Source organism: Tiliqua scincoides, chromosome 7 (genome assembly GCF_035046505.1).
Source record: "Tiliqua scincoides isolate rTilSci1 chromosome 7, rTilSci1.hap2, whole genome shotgun sequence".
Classification (NCBI taxonomy): domain Eukaryota; kingdom Metazoa; phylum Chordata; class Lepidosauria; order Squamata; family Scincidae; genus Tiliqua; species Tiliqua scincoides.
Window position 1 is genome coordinate 65,455,003 of NC_089827.1, and position 16,108 is coordinate 65,471,110.

General features: G+C 47.6%; 2 pseudogenes; one reads left to right on the top strand and one right to left on the bottom strand.

The window, feature by feature from the left end:
• Window positions 1–5,249: 5,249 nt before the first annotated feature.
• Window positions 5,250–5,369, bottom strand: LOC136657672 (5S ribosomal RNA; annotated as a pseudogene).
• A 9,820-nt stretch (window positions 5,370–15,189) lies between these two features.
• Window positions 15,190–15,309, top strand: LOC136657918 (5S ribosomal RNA; annotated as a pseudogene).
• Window positions 15,310–16,108: the final 799 nt, after the last annotated feature.

The following is a 16,108-nucleotide window of genomic DNA, read 5'->3' on the forward strand; positions in this document are numbered from 1 at the left end:
GTTATCAGTTTTATTCCTTGGAGGAATTCAGAAGCATTCTCCATCTTCAGGGACAAGCTGTAGTTGTTGGATTTCATACCTGTCATGTTTGTTGCAGTCGCAAGAGCCCAATCTGGGAAAAGGTGGTGACCCTAACTTGGTGGCGACTGGGAACGGAGAGAAGAACACAGCAACAGTGACATGCCTGTGGCGTATGTCCAATGTTCATTGTGCCACCCCCTAAGCTTAGCGCTCCTGAATTAGATAGTCTTGATGCTGGATAGAAATTAACCAGAGAGAAGCAAACTCTCTGTTCTCTCAGGAGGGCTAAAAATCCCAGATATTGTGGAATTCCGCCCCTTACTCTGTGGAAAGAGTGCATACGATGAGGTCTTCTATGAGGTTGGGAGGGGTAATGTATGTTTACACTTAATGCAAAGATTGCAAAGTTGAACCTCCTTGTTTTTCAGAAGCAAGACATTCCAGAACTAGTAGGTGCATGTCACCCTCTCTGAAGCGGAACATGCTTAGACCAGTTAAAGCCAAGCACAGGGTAATCGGAGCAGGGAATTTCCCTCAGTCTTTAATACTTGCAGATCATTCCGCTCAAGTACATTCCTGAGGAAACCTATTGGCGTATACTTTCTAAATGCACGCATGGCAAGAGGCTGTGAATAGTTGTCTCTCTGCTTTGCCACCAGTGCTGGTCATGGCATTTCCCACATGTGTCATGACATGGAAGGGAGGGCAGCAGTTTTCTCCATTCATAGAGTTACAACCCAATCCTATCCCCTGCCAGCCCGTAGCATGTAGGGCCGCTGATCGGGTGTGCACTGCATGCTATGGTGAGGGGGGGGTACGATTAGACAGTCCAAGTGAGGTAAATAATTTTTTTTAACTTACTTCCCTGTAGGCCACCTGGTCTCCAATGGCTGTTTAGCTAGCATAAGTCTTTTGAGTCAGGGGCATGCTGGACCGAGGAAAGGGGGCTAGGATCTTGGCATGCATTGCTGTACCTGAGGTGCTCCCCCTCCCGCCTCTGGCTTGGTCCACTCCCCACCCCAAACGGCCCACGATACTCTCCATTCTGTCCCCTACTGATTATAGCAGCGCAAGATGGAGGAGTTTCCGCAGGCTGCTGTCAACTGGGCCAGCATCCAGCTGTTTGCCCTGGTGGCCACAGCCTGCAGGATGATGGAGTAACTTTTGCGCCATTGTTCCAGGACTTGCACTGATGGATTGCGAGATCTGTCAGCCTATGTCCTGGATAGGATTGGACTGCCTTTGTTCAAAGGGAAAGATGGATGGCAAAATGGATGCGGCCTAGTGGTTAGCAACTGACACCCTACTCTGCTGAAACACTGTTTTAACTAGGTAAACTGGAATTGGACTGGGGAAGGGTAGTTTTGCTGCCACCATCCAAAACTGGAAAGCCCAGATAGGAGAGACCACTTTGAGAAAGTCTCCCACTCATGTTGAGAGCAATTCCCCAAATTGGGGGTGGGGGGGTGGGAGGGCTGCGGCTTAAAATCAACCAGTAGGTGGGGCAACTCACTTCTTCCTGAATGAACTGAAACCAGGCAGGTAAACCATTAAAAATAATAGAAGGTTATTAAAAGGCTGGAACATTGAAACTATGGATGGAAAAATGATAACAACAAGGCCCCAATCAATTAGCAAAAGGAGTTACAAGAGAATGCAGCAGCAGCAAAGGTTGGCAAGGATGCTAAAATGCAAGCAGCAAATAAAAATCCAGATGTGACTTCCAGGTATGATCCCTAAACTACTTATAGCCCAATCCTAAAAGGCCCTAACTCTGGTGGAATGAGCAGTCCATCAGCGTAGACTGCCTTATGGCAGTTGCAAAAGACTTTTCAGCAGCATGCAAAGCCACACGCTGAAGGCCACAGTGGCCTTGTGTATGGTGGTGGCCCACCAACCCAGGTAAGTTGGAGGGCAGGATGGGGTGAGGAGAGTGGGGACAGAGGGAGGGTGGAATGGGGCAGCGATGGGATGAGGAGGGTGGATCAGCTCCGAGAAGGGGATGAGTTTGGCAGCAGTAGTGGCTGTCAATTCCAAACCCCCTTTCCGCATCTAATGCTACACCCTGGATCCCTGTGAACCTGCACCAGCGATTTCATTGGTGCGGTTCTGGGTAGACTCTCTGTGCCGTAGAAGATTATTCCTGGATAAGGGAACAAAGGGAACAAATGCTCCTAATGGAACATTCCCAGCAGGGTGCAATGCAAGCCATGTTGGTGCACCTGCATCAGTGGGGAGGGGGGCATAAGATTGGGCTGTTATTCATGCTGTTTCAGGCCCTTGTTCCTGGCCCCCACACTTGCAGCAGGGTGAACAAGCAAGTCCCCCATGAAGCACTGGGTGCTTCCAATGTCAGATCTGGGCAAATGCATAAAGCAGGGTGCGTAACGCTACTTTATATGACCTGTGACAATTCACCAGGTATCACCCGGAGGATTGGATCGGGGGAGGGGGGCAACCCTGAACTTTTTGTTCCTGGAAAATCAGTGGGTTTCAAAGTTGTATGAACAGACGAAAAGCCGTGTTCTTTGTTTACCGATCAGTCGGGGATAAAGAAGCTTAACAATAAATGGCAGAGATCAGTGGCATAGCTAGAGGGGGTGCAAAGCACTAAGTTTTGCAGGAAGTCTGACCACAGCGTGCAAGCATTCTCTCCCTGTCCCCCGTCAAAGCTGTTCCGAGCGGTGGGAGTAACACTGAGGCATTGCCGCTGTTTTGCTCACATCACCCAGAATGGCTCTGAAGGGGAGGGGAGGGGCCACTTTCATGCTGCTGTCAGGATCCCTGCAAAACTTAGTGCTTTGAACCTGCTCTATCTGTGCCACTGACAGAGATAATGACCTCTTCTGACTGGGCAAAGAGGCACCTTTCAAGGTGGTGCTCCTCTTACATTGAGCAGGAAAAGAGCAACTATCCCTTGTTGCCCCTGCATAGCATCTTCTCCAGTGGTTCTCTGCTGGTGTTTTCTCTGCATTTTGCATTTTTAGATGGTCAGCCCTTTTGGTGACATGGGATCATTTATTTATTTTGCTGTGTAAATTGCTTGGAGAACTTTGTTGTGGAAAAGCAGCATGCAAATATTCTTAATAATTCATACTGCGCTGGGATGACTAGGCAGCCTTTTCGAGGAGGCTGAAGCATCGCCGGCATCTGCTTGATGCTAGAAACCGTTGAAAAATTAGGCAAAAAAATAGAGAAACCTCAGGAATGTTCACTACCCAATCCTATCCAGTGCTGGCGCAGCAGGCCATGCTGTATCCAGCACTGTGATTGAACAGGCTGGAGGACTCCTTGGGAACATTTTTCCCCTTACCCTCGGTTGAGCCCCAGCCTGCCCAATGGAGCTACTTGGATATGTTCCAGCAAAATCCTACACAGAAGCTGCAAAATCCCAAAGCTTGTCCTATGAATGAACAGTTGCAAGGCTATGGGTTCCCTGCCAGGAGAAACTCTGCTCCATCTGGTATTTGCCCTGGAACTGCAGAAGTGAGGGGCAGGACACTCTGGCTGTTGGCCAGATGATGAAGGTTACTGGGTATTTGCATCACTCCTTAGGGAAGATTAGCCTGCCACTAACTGGAGATAAGTGCTTATAATCTTACAGGAATCCCCAGTCTATTCTGGTATTGTCAAACTGACCGCTCTCTTCTTCCTTTTCTCTTTTCTTACATTGGCACTGCTGAAGAGATGAGATTTTAATGCACAATATGAAGAAGGGACGGTTGGGTTGCCTTTTCTGAAACAACCACCACCATTTCTGCACTTAGCGGAAACCAAGAACGAAGTGGGAGACATAGATTCTATGCTTCCCCAGTGCCCAGGGCTGCAATGGCACCAAAATGGCAACTGCTGCATCCAATGGGGCAAGGAAGCAGTGCCAGGTCTCTTTGGGATGAGGGAAAAAATATTCCCTTATCTTATGTAGTGACCCAACGGGTCTCCTCAGATCTGTGCCCGCTGTTGCGTGGGAGCAGAATCAAAGAGACACATGTCAGGTTTCCTGGCCTGGGAGGGGGTTAGGATATGGTAGCAGAGCCTGCTGCCCTCTCTGCCCCCCCAGCCCTGCTCTTCCCCCTGCCCTCCCCCTGCCCAGTTCCATCTCTTCCCTACCCTTCCCCCTGCCCCGAAAAGGCCTGTTGCTGGTAGAACTTACAGCTGGGAGTCGTCACTGTTCGTTCTTCAGTACTGCGGCCCAGCATCAACTGATGCTGGACTCAGTGCTGGTGGTATGCAAGTACCTCTGGCACGAAAATGCCTCGCAGCACTTTTTGCGACAGGCCAACAGTGCTGGCGGAGCAGCCCATAGGATTGGGCCGTGTATGTGTGTGTGTGTGTGTGTGTGTGTGTGCGTGCGTGCGTGCGTGTGCGCACATTTTAATCCTTCTCCTTGCATAGAAGTGCATCCAGGACAGATCCAGACTCCTGAGCAATGGAAAGATCTGCACTTGATTTTGTAATTCCCCACTTCAGCCTGTTCATGCGTTGTATAACAGAGAAATGACAAATTAATTGCATGTTTCCCCCTCCCTTTTGTGGGTCTCTTTATTAATACATGTGATGCCAACTCAGCTGCTTAGAATAGATGGTCTGAAGCTGCTTTAATAATTACCCTCCTTCTGGGAAGGCAGCCTTCTCTGGGTGATTGGAACTCTCATTTCATCGTGTCTCTTTTGACACGGACCCATTCCATTCCCAGACCCCTTAAGAGAAAGCAGTAAGAACCCCTGGTCCCTACTTTCCCACCAAGTATAAAATGACTTTTTAGCACATCTTCTCTGCTGTGGAAAGGTAGTACACATTGTTTATAGAGCACCAGCCCAGTACTGCATTCAGCGGAAACCATGGTAACAGTAACTGCCATAAAATGGCAAATAATTATTTGGGTCATGCTCACTCATAAGGGCACATAGTGGATGTCAGCCGTTGTTCTATTACAGTTCATTGATCTATCATATCAATAGTATTGCAATAGGATGGAAAAAGAGGACACAGATTTTACTTCCTTAAAAACGGATGGAAACTCAGGTCAAGTGACTCAAGTCCGAGTCTCAAAAACACGTTTTTTGCTGACCCGTGTACACTCGTCAGGCGTGTCAATGCCTCCAGCGCTGACTCGAATCTGAGGCCACTGACTTGGAAATGAACCCCCACACATGCAGACTTGTCTGTCTGTGTCTGGGTGTGGTGGTTGGCAACCTTGGTATAAGACTTGGCAAGACTATGGTATAAGCCTACAGCACCTGGTATTCCCAGGTGGTCTCCCATCCAAGTACCAACCAGGTCTGACCCTGCTTAGCTTCCGAGATCTGACGAGATCAGGCATGTGCAAGGTAACAGTTGCTGCGGTGTGCTTGCTTACTTTTTTTTGGAGTGTGAAAGACCATGTGGGGTGCCCATTCAGATCAGGCAAGCAGCAGGGAAGTTCCAGCCAGGAGGCAGGGAAGGGTTAATGTTTTTGTTTTGCATCGAACAGGAGTTGGGGTGAAGAGGCAATCCTAGGCATGCTCAGAGGATCATGATGTAGTGGTGAAACCCTGATGCTGACATGACATTAAACTTGCCAATCAGATGGTGTAAGTTGAAAGCATTTCCCCTTGAATCAGTGGAGACCTCTGAAGAGTTGTCACCTCCATCTTTTCCCTCCCAGCTCCCACAATCGTAACGTAAGTAAGGAGAACACATTGCAGATCAAAGTGCACAAAATAGAACTTCATTTCTCTGCCCTGATGTCTAGAGAATTGTGAGGAAATGTACCTGGGGTAATGTATCCCCTGCCCCCCTTAGCTATGCCACTGGCTCCCTCCCTATCAGTGTTTTGACAAGGCCTGAAGACCCTGTTGTGCTGTTCTGCTTCTTCTGTTGCAAAGCCCCCCAAGTCTGGTTTTTATTCTTGGCTTGTGATTGTTTGATTACAGGTGTGCGACACTTAACAATGGGGATAAGTTCTCCAATCCTCGTTGTTATGTGGTCAGGTCATTAAATGAACATTTCACCAATCTAGTGCCTTCGTTGTGTCAACAGACACTCCCTGCCAGACTTGCTGATTGCACAGGCTACTGGAGACAAATGGCCTCTTCTTTGCATTAAGAGCCTCTTTGTTCTGTAAACAGACACTCTGCTGCAGGCTATGGGAGACGTGATTGCCTCATTAAGAACCTCTTTGTTGTGCTTTGTCCACCATCGTATATGCGGTCTGTTGTTATGCAATCCGTTGTTAAGTGGCACATGACTCTACTTCTTTTTTGTTTATTGTTGCTGTTATATTTTAATATTGTATTTTGTGTATTGTTAGCCACCTTGAGCAGCTCTTCCATAGAGGGGAAAAGCAGGCCTTACTTTTTTTAATAAATAAGCAAAAAGAAGAACACTTTGCACACGTCACAAGAAAGCCAGGGCTCACAACCAATAGAGGCAGGAGAGACAACTGCTGCTTGTCTTCTCAGAATTGCTTATGGGTCCTCAGGTGGCGAAGGTTTCTGAAGCATTCACTCCCAATCCCTCATGAGTAGCTAATTGCAGGAACGATCTGTTGAGACAGGTGACGATGACTCGTTCCTGCCAATGCATACCTGTCATCTCCTCACAGCCAGAGGTTGTTCTTCCCCCTCCACAGTGCTACATGGACCTGAAGCAAGGCCTCCTCTGTGGGGTTATGCCTTTTAATTCTAGCAGAGTTTCTGTGCCTTTTTTCAGAATCCACTGCAGACAATGGGTTTGTTCAGAAGACACTTTTGCCACCCCGCAGCCCCATGCGCTTAGAGGAGTGCGTGCTCATGTGGGATAATTGCTCTAATTCTGTGGGGTTTGGGCAGTTTGTCCAAACCGCTCTTTCCTGTGATGACAGAGATTAAACAGGAAGGGGAGAGGGGAGCCAGGATGTGTACACATCACGAATGTGCACACCCATAATCATGAGGGGTGAAAATGTCATCTGAACCAGACCCTTAACATAATGGGTGCTGCAACACCAAGTATGGAGATGCAGTGACAGAAGGATCTGTACCTTTCGTTCCTCTGTTATGCAGCTTTCTAAGGCATATGCTCCCTGCAAGAACAAAATCTGGCTACCCCATCCGCCATGTTGTTTTCAGAACTCATTCTACCGTGCATGCTGCTCATTCAGCATTAGGCCATTCCAACTATATCTGTGTTGTAATGAGAGTCAGGGTAATGAGAGTTCATTCCCACTCTTGTTATTCGTCTCAGCTGTCTACGGGTGCAATCCTAACCCCTTATGTCAGTGCTTTCCAGTGCCCCTATGTCAGTGCTGACATACGGGCAATGAAGTTCTGAGGTAAGGGAACAAACATTCCCTTACTTTGAGGAGGCATTTGTGACTGACCCCCAACTGCAGGATGCAGCACATGTCCCATTGGCACCGCTATGCCAGTGCTGGAAAGTGCTGACATAAGGGGTTAGGATTGCGCCCTGTAGCTCTCAAATGCTTCAGCACTGGGACCCAATTTTTCAAAGGACCATCTATTGCGACCCATATATCTGTCATCTCACCATTTTAGCCCTGCCCCACCTGCAGCTCACAAGGGCCCCACCTGCATTGTACTTCCACCACAGTGTTCCTTCCCACCACCCAGGTGAGAGCCTTGTCAGTTGTGGCCTGTCCGGCAGGACCTGCCTTGCTGGAAGGGGACAGAGGCTGCCTCCTCTGGCCACTACTGGTAGTGTCTGGGCCCACCAACAACTAGAGTTCCCAGCCACATCAAGTGCTGCGCGGGCCAGGTAGTGCCTCAACAGACTTTGTGCATGGTTCACCGAAGGCCAGCTGTGACCCACCAAAATTTGGCATGTGACCCACTGATGGGTCATGACCCACAGTTTGAGAACCACTGGTCTACAGGATGGGACACACTGTGGGAGGGGAGCCTAGGGCCTTCCCCACACCTCATCATGGCTGAGCCAATGGGAGAGATCCCACAGCCTAGCTACCTGCCACTGGAGCATCAGTAGGGGTAATGGGCTGGCTCCAGCAATAAAATATTCTCCTGATCTCACAAGGAATCATCTTGTTGAAATTATTATACGTAAACTGCCCCAGTCCATACATACCTCTATCAGCTTGGCCTTACCAATTGTACCCACATTGACAAACATTCTCCACTATACCTTCTCCTCAATCTAATCATGATTTTTTAAATGCTTCAGTGCTGTGGCTTTTGAGTCACGTTTGTCAAAGCTACAGCTAACAAGGGTTGCTCATTAACTGTGAATCACAGGGGAACCCTAAGCATTACTTTGGTGAGGAGCACATGAATGTGTATGGCTTCTTTTTAGGTCTTGTGATGCAGTCTGCACGCCAGAGGATCCAGGCTATTTGGGTCCGTTTAAATGAGTAACTCTTTGAAAATGTGCCAGGATTTTCTGTTCTAAAAAAAAAAAAAACCTCGTTGATGAGACCTTTGAAAATTATGCCGCCCTGTGATATTACATTGTAATCTCTGTTTTGATTGATCGATGAGGCTTTAATGTGCAAGGAGGAGTGAAATGGATGAGCCAATCTCAGAGAGAGAGCTCGGATAAGGTCAGAACGGGGGAGTCCTTTACTTTGTTTCCTGAAAGATATTGGGTATTAAGTGTCAGATGCAATCTTTGTCATGAAAATGAGGGAAGGAGGCGCTGCCATAACCCTATTCTTTCAATGCTGGTTGTGTCATTTGCTGTTGTCAGAACTCAAATGGAGCAGACTGGGGCAGGGAGAGAAATGTACCAGGCTTGATTCAAATATTTAAATCTAGTCATTAATTCAAGGCAGGGGCTAAAATAGCGGAAACACAATACTTTTCTGCCTTGGTTTCCAAGTCCTGATTATTGCAATGTGCGGGGAAAATAGATGCCTGGAATCTGATACCGGGAGGTTGCTTTAAAATGGCTTTATACAGCCTGTCTCTCCTACTGTGGCTCAGCTTGATCTGCCTTTCAGTCTGGGATGGGAGGCTTTATATAGGACTGAAGCACAGGAGAACTAGTACTTGGAGGTAAAATGGGGTGTTGTGGGGTGTGAAATCTCCCCTGACGCAATGTCTCTGAAAACTAAGGGATGAGGAGCAACAGTGGGAGAGGGTGTAAGCAGGAAGAGAGAACAAACCCAGCAGTTAGTGACAACTCTCACTTCTCTGCTTCACTCTTCTTATTGATTAAACTGGGAATACTGGCAAATGATAGGTCTCCACCCAAGCTAAGAAGCTCAGATAGAAAGATCCAACCTTGGGAAAGTCTATCCCCCAGAGTAACAGAAAGCCCTGAAATCTGGACAGCTCCCTTTAAAACTGAATGGCAGGATCCCTACCCTAATTATTGACTTTGTTCCAGAGTCCTGGTCCCTACATCCACATGTGTAGAGTGGTGAGTGGGTGGGCCTTTTGTGAAGCAGCAGTTGCTTCCAAAGATGGACCTGGGCAACCGTCATGGGGCAGGAGGCCTTGATATTATATATAGCCTGTGGGGTTGGGTATTTTGGGAGCACCTGATTGGCTTCTTCTAAGGCTCTTCACCAGCCATTGCAGAAGAGAGACCCAGAAGAGTCACCCAACTGCCTTGGTGTTGTGAGGACAATTCTTTATCTTGTGGGCCTGAGCCAAGCTGTCCCTGGGTTGTCCTCTCAAGCACAATGGGCAGATGCTGTCCATCTTTGTAGCTCTCCCAAAACCCCAAGAAAAGTGGGGATCAATTTCCCAGAACCACAAGTGAGGCTGCAAATCTGGAGTTGTGCTTTGACTCAGTCCTCGCTTGGCAGCATGTTCATTAGAACAGGCGTGGAAAGAGTAAGCTTTTGTTTTCTGCTTAATAGGTAAGAAAAATAAATGGCACTTCAGGGAAATGGGGCTGTGGAGGGAGGGGGGACATTTGGAAACCTTTACACAAGAAAAGACTGTGTCTGAATTCATACACAACTTTCCCGCTGTGCTCAACAACACCTCTTGCTCCCCAGTGCCCTTCTGTAGTTGTCGGCTGTTGGTTGTCTGCTTCTTAATCCTAAGCATTTTTCAAGGGTGAAGACGGCCCGAAACCTCTCCTGTATTTCTCACTCTCCTGACTGAGAAATGTTTGGAAGTTAAGTCAGGTAGGTGTGAATAACACAACCCAAGCAGCATAGCTGTCTAGGAGTTCCAACACTTTAAAAATAACCATAGCAGGGGGCAGCAATTTAGGTGTTGAAAATGCCCTATCTCTACCTCAAGGAGCAAAACCGTCTTGGCACTACAAGAATTTATGTGTGAATCTCGGGACACAGGAAAAATGAAACACCGTCCTTCTCAAGCTGCTATTTTTTCCCATGCCCTATCGCGCAAAAAAAAAAAAAAAAGCCAGTCAGAGGCAAATTAAATTTGCTAGATTATGTCAACACTTTAGTCCAGCCATTTTCAACCACTGTGCCATGGCACACTGGTGTGCCGCAAATGGTTCTGTAGGTGTGCCGTGGGAGTTTGGGGGAGGGTCACTTATTAGTAGAGCCATTGGGGGATATAAGCCCCCACACCAGCAACATGGTGTCAATTGTCCAAAAATGGATGGTGTGCCTTGACAATTTTAGCACCTTGTCAGTGTGCCAAGAACTGAAAAAGATTGAAAAAACCCTGCTCTAGTCTATAATGTCACTCACCTACACTCAATTCATCTTGCAGATACACCCACAATCTAGAAGGTTAGAATGGATTCAGATGTGCCGGAGGGGAGAGTGAAAGAGGAAATCCAAGTGCCTCGTGTTTTCCGGTCTCTACACTTCTTGTCCACATCCCCCCACTCTGAGGAAGGGGTGGAAATGCAAAAATTCTATTTGGACCTGACAGAGAATCAAGGAAACATAAAGTGTGGGGGACTTGTAACTCTTGTTCTCTCGTATTTCTGACACATTTACCAAACTGCTCTCTGTTGTTTTTTTTTAGTGCTCCTAAAGAAGGTGACTTCTATTAATGTCCTGGTGGACCTGTTCACATATCCAGGTTGCTCTGAATGGTCATGTGGAGATGGGTGCTGGTTCCTGGAGATCCCAGGACAAACCTGAAGGGTTGGCAACCCTACTCTGCGTGGAAGTTAGAGATCAACGGATCCTCAACGCAAGAGGCAAGGAGACAGTGGAGCAAGGAGCTGTGCAGAATGTTGAGGACTGAAGGTGTGTGCAGATCCTGCAAATGCCTTTCCTTTTTCTTTTCATGAACCTCAAAACAGTGTACATGGCATTCTCAAGTAGTCAGTCATCTTGGTAACTACTTGGTCTTGAGGCGTAGTTTGTGGGCACATGGTATATCCCCCTTTGCTAGAGCTTTGTGGACCTAAGTCTACTTAGGCTTGCAAAGTTTTAGCAAAGGGGTTTATATCATGTGCCCACAAGCTATGCCTCAAAACCAAACACTTCTTTGTGACTTGCACCTCCCCCTACCATCCCTAGGGATGCATCCATGTGGTAAAGCTGATTTGTGACTGCTTATCCATGAAAATAGCCACGGTTTCTCTGCCATGGGCACCTTCCATACCTGCAGAGATGGCAGAAAAGTCACTACTATAATCACGTCAGGTTCTTTACATTAATGGGGCAATCGAGCCTGAATCACACAGAAAACATTCTAAAGCAGGAGTGTCAAACATAAGGCCCACGGATCTGATCAGGTCTGCGGAAGCTCCTTATCTGGCCTGCATGAAAAATGGGCTTGTGATAATTGAGCTGAGAATGAGATGCGGATGGTGTGATCATTATCATTAAGTCAGACAGGTCATTGCCCATTTTAAGATGATAGTGTCCCGCTCAGGTTGTTAATTGCTCCAAAACGTAGGGAAAAAATTAGGGGGGGACACTGCCCAACAGAAGTAGCACCGCTGAAAGGGCATCCCATGTGATAATTAGTCTCTCCCATATCTGGAAAATGAAAAAAAAAATGCACATTTTCTTGTCTGTCATTTGCAGCTAATGAGTTCCTAGGTGAGAACGAAGTGCTTATCTGCTCATCACCTGCTTAATGATGCCACTTCCTGCTTAATGACACCGCTCCTAGCCCTAGCCCTCAGCAGGCACCATGGATGCTGCCTTTGGTCCGCTGTATGAAATGAGTTTGACACCCGTGTTCAGACTTCTGCACTGGCCTTAGATACAGAGGTTCTTCAACTGGCTTGTAGCACACGTTTCACATTTTTTCACAACAGCCGTGATGGCTAGATATTTGCAACGGACCTAGAATGGCACAGCCAACTGTTTCCATGTTGCATCCTGGATATTTTGATTTACATCCTGCGATCATCCTGGCATGTGTTGTCAGTGCCAGGGTTGCCTTCAACTGGAGATCATTATCACGCATCTCTTGCCCAAGAATTCTGCGCAAATCTCTCAGCACTGTTGGCACTTTTTTACACTATCTCTTCCTCGTATTCTATAGGAATAAAGAATATATTTATTTCCACCAAGCACCTACAGCAAGCCTGGGCAGAGTTCAAGCTTGCAGGATCAACTTGTTTTTGGTTTATTTTTGTTTTACTAGAACTGAGGTCTACCAACCAGAGCAATGTGCAAAATGGGGTGGGGGGGGCGTACATTGTAATTGAGGACCAGGATGCCGCTGAGGACATGCTCAGTTCCAGAGCTGAGCATTCAGTCCTTCCATACACACAAAAACCACTCCTGATTTCCCCTCAAGTTTTGTTTTCGGCAACCTATGTTTATTTGGAGGGAAATGAGTCTTGTTATTGATGCTCTGGTTAGAAGTGAGAATCAAAAACCCTTGCAAAGTCATTGCAAATCAACAAAAGATCTACAAGTAGATCCTGATCCAATTAGCCACCAAAAGTCTGGTCCCAACCCATAGTTTGGGAACCACTGATCTAGTTCGAATCAAGAACAAGGCCTTCTAAACAAGCATGAGTTCTAATATGCAAAGTAAGCTTGCCAATTAAGTACTGCTGCTGCTGGGGGATGGAGAAGAGGATATGTTAGAGTTTATTTTCCTTTTTTTTGAAATGAGAAATTTACAAGTACAGTCGTGCGCCACTTCGCGACAGGGATCGGGACCGTGATCGTTGTCGTCAAGCGGTGCTTGATGCAATTCGGACCCTCCGCAGGGAAGGGGATGCTAAGAACATAAGAACAGCCTCGCTGGATCAGGCCATAGGCCCATCTAGTCCAGCTTCCTGTATCTCACAGTGGCCCACCAAATGCCCCAGGGAGCACACCAGATAACAAGAGACCTGCAACCTGGTGCCCTCCCTTGCATCTGACATAAGAACATAAGAACAGCCCCACTGGATCAGGCCATAGGCCCATCTAGTCCAGCTTCCTGTATCTTACAGCGGCCCACCAAATGCCCCAGGGAGCACACCAGATAACAAGAGACCTGCATCCTGGTTTACTCCCCTGCATCTGGCATTCTGACATAACCCATTTCTAAAATCAGGAGGCTAGATAGCTAGATGCTCTGCTCCCATCCCCTCCGGAGGGCCATCTGAGCTTCCCAGAGGCAGTGCATGTCTGCCCGTTGCCTCTGTGAAGCTCAGACTGAGGGAAATTGCGTCTCTCTCTCATGACTTCACGGTTTTGCGGATGTACACTGCCTCTGGGAGACTCAGACAACCCTCTGGAGGGGAACAGAGCTTCTCTCACTTTTGAAGGGTTGGGGTGTGCACCCCAGATGACCACATGACCACACATGGTTGTTGGTTATGCGATCCCGGCGTAAGCTGGAGCATCACAAAGTGGCACATTCCTGCATTTAAAAGCACGTGGGGATTTTCCCGATCCCTTCCAACACTCTGATATTTCTCTGCAATTCCATGAAATTATTTTCTATCTATTCTGTCATTTTAGCGGAGATGGCAATATCCCCTCTCTTCCCCTCGAGTAGTGATGATGACATGCGATAGGCTAATCAACACTCTGATCTAGTGTGCCATTTAAACGTATGCAGTGAGCTCAGGCAATCCTTTGTCAGCAGGAGGATAAATGTGACTGTGGCTGTACAGAAAACACTTTCAGGATCCTGTGAATATTGCTCAGAGATTCATATTATTAACCATCTTCAATTCATTGAGTACGTTTCAGGGCTTGGGAGGAAGCAAAAGTGCACCAGCAAAGATTACTTGGAAAATACGCCTCTGATAATAAAAGCTTCTCTATTCTTAGTTACCCTTGCACTAAAAGGCTGCAATCTATGATCACAGCTACACTGGTGCCGCGTCCTGTTTTGCAAGAAGAATCTGCAAATTCAATTGGCTTCAGAGCTGATTAGCTAGACGGATCAGGTTTGATTGGGTTTGATTGGGATGAGGCAAGATACAATATATCCCTGCCCTTGTTTCCACCTAATCCATGTCAACATTTGTGCAATTGTCAATTGTACAGATAACATCAGAGGCAGTAGCAGTGCCACCAATCTTCCTGCCCATCCTGTTAGGGCACAGCAATATCTGCAAAGAAAACTTCCCTCTTCCATTCAACACCTTCTCCTCCAGGAAGTTTTAGGCGATACCTCTTATTAACTTGCTCAATGGCTAGATCTCACAAATGAACACCTGTAACTATAGCAGCCACAGGGACATATTGAAGACCCTACCTGATAACTGGGGGTGGACCAATGAGACTGATTGTTCGAAGAGCCCATGAGATGTTATTATGAGACAGTATGGAACCAATAAGGTGTTAGTAATGTGATAACCTTGGGTGTGTGTGTGTGCGTGTGTGTGTGTGTGTGTGTGTGTGTGTGAGACACCACTAGTGACCAAAATTGCTAAAATTGCAATTTGTAGGAATAATATCATCACGTTACATACCGTTCGATGCGTAATTTACAGCAGAATGCAATGAAACAAACCGCTTTGAAATATCTCTATTCTATCAAAAGGTATGGCCAAAAAACCAGTGGGAACAGGGCGATGGTACATCACCAAGTCCACCTCCCGAGTTTTTGCCCCGCCCACTGCATGGGAGGAGGTCCACCAAGGGGGTGATGCGCTGGCCCTCTGCACTGGGTAACACAAACCCAGGTGAGGCCACTGAGCAGGGTGAGTGGGGGGGGGGGCTGATAGATCTTGCCTGTGGAGCACATGCGGGAGTGCTATGACCCCATAAAGTGCACAACCTACCATTCTACAGGTTTATTCTGAAGTGTTGATAACATACTGTGGTAGCCCAGTTCTACCAAAAATCACCATGTGTTTTTGTGATGCACCATGTGATGCAGCAGCAACTGTTACCTTGCACGTGCCCGATCTTGTCTGATCTCGGAAGCTAAGCAGGGTCAGGCCTGGTTAGTACTTGGATGGGAGACCGCCTGGGAATACCGGGTGCTGTAGGCTTATACCATAGTCTTTCGAGACTGAAGGTTGCCAACCAACAACGATGCAGCTGCACTGGTGCAGGCTATTGCTATTGCAGGGGGTCTTTGGCTGCTGGAGGTCTCCTCAGGGTAAGGCTAAGGGAACATTTATCCCCTTGCCCCGGATAAGGCCCAGCAGCTCCAACAGGTCAACTGGAATCTCTGCCAGTGATATCAGTGGCACAAATCTGCATTGATCAATACAGGCAGATCAGGCCCAGGAGGGGGTTTAGATATGGTATGCACTGGATATGATGCAGTGCATTTCAGCGCTGTTGATCCTGCTTCTCTGCCAGGCCTGCATTTGCTGCCCTTCCCCACCCCATTACAAGGGTGCCCCGCCCTGCCTTTCCTCTGCCCCTCTGCTGCCTGGCTTGGGCCTTACCTGCTCTGACACGCAGCGTTCCTTACACTGTTACTGGCGGGCTGGTGGAGAGCTTCCTGCTGGTGCTGTGAACTCCTACATTATGGTGCTTTCGCGACAGCCTGAGCCACAGGGTGAGCGCTGGATTGTGCCCAAAGCAAAAACTAGCCCGTTCTTTGTAGCGCAGTTTGCACACGTAGCTCCTTAGATGGCTTGAAAAGTGAATTAGATAAATATATGGAGTACAAACCTCTCAGTGGTTAGTATACGTGATAGCAACATGGAATCTGCAGGTTCTGCCTCTAAGTGGCAGTGGCTGGGAAGAGACTCTGTTTCCCCACTTGCCCCATGTCCTGGCTTAGGCATTTGGTGGACCACTGTGGAAAGCAAGACACTCATTTAGAAATGGGCTATG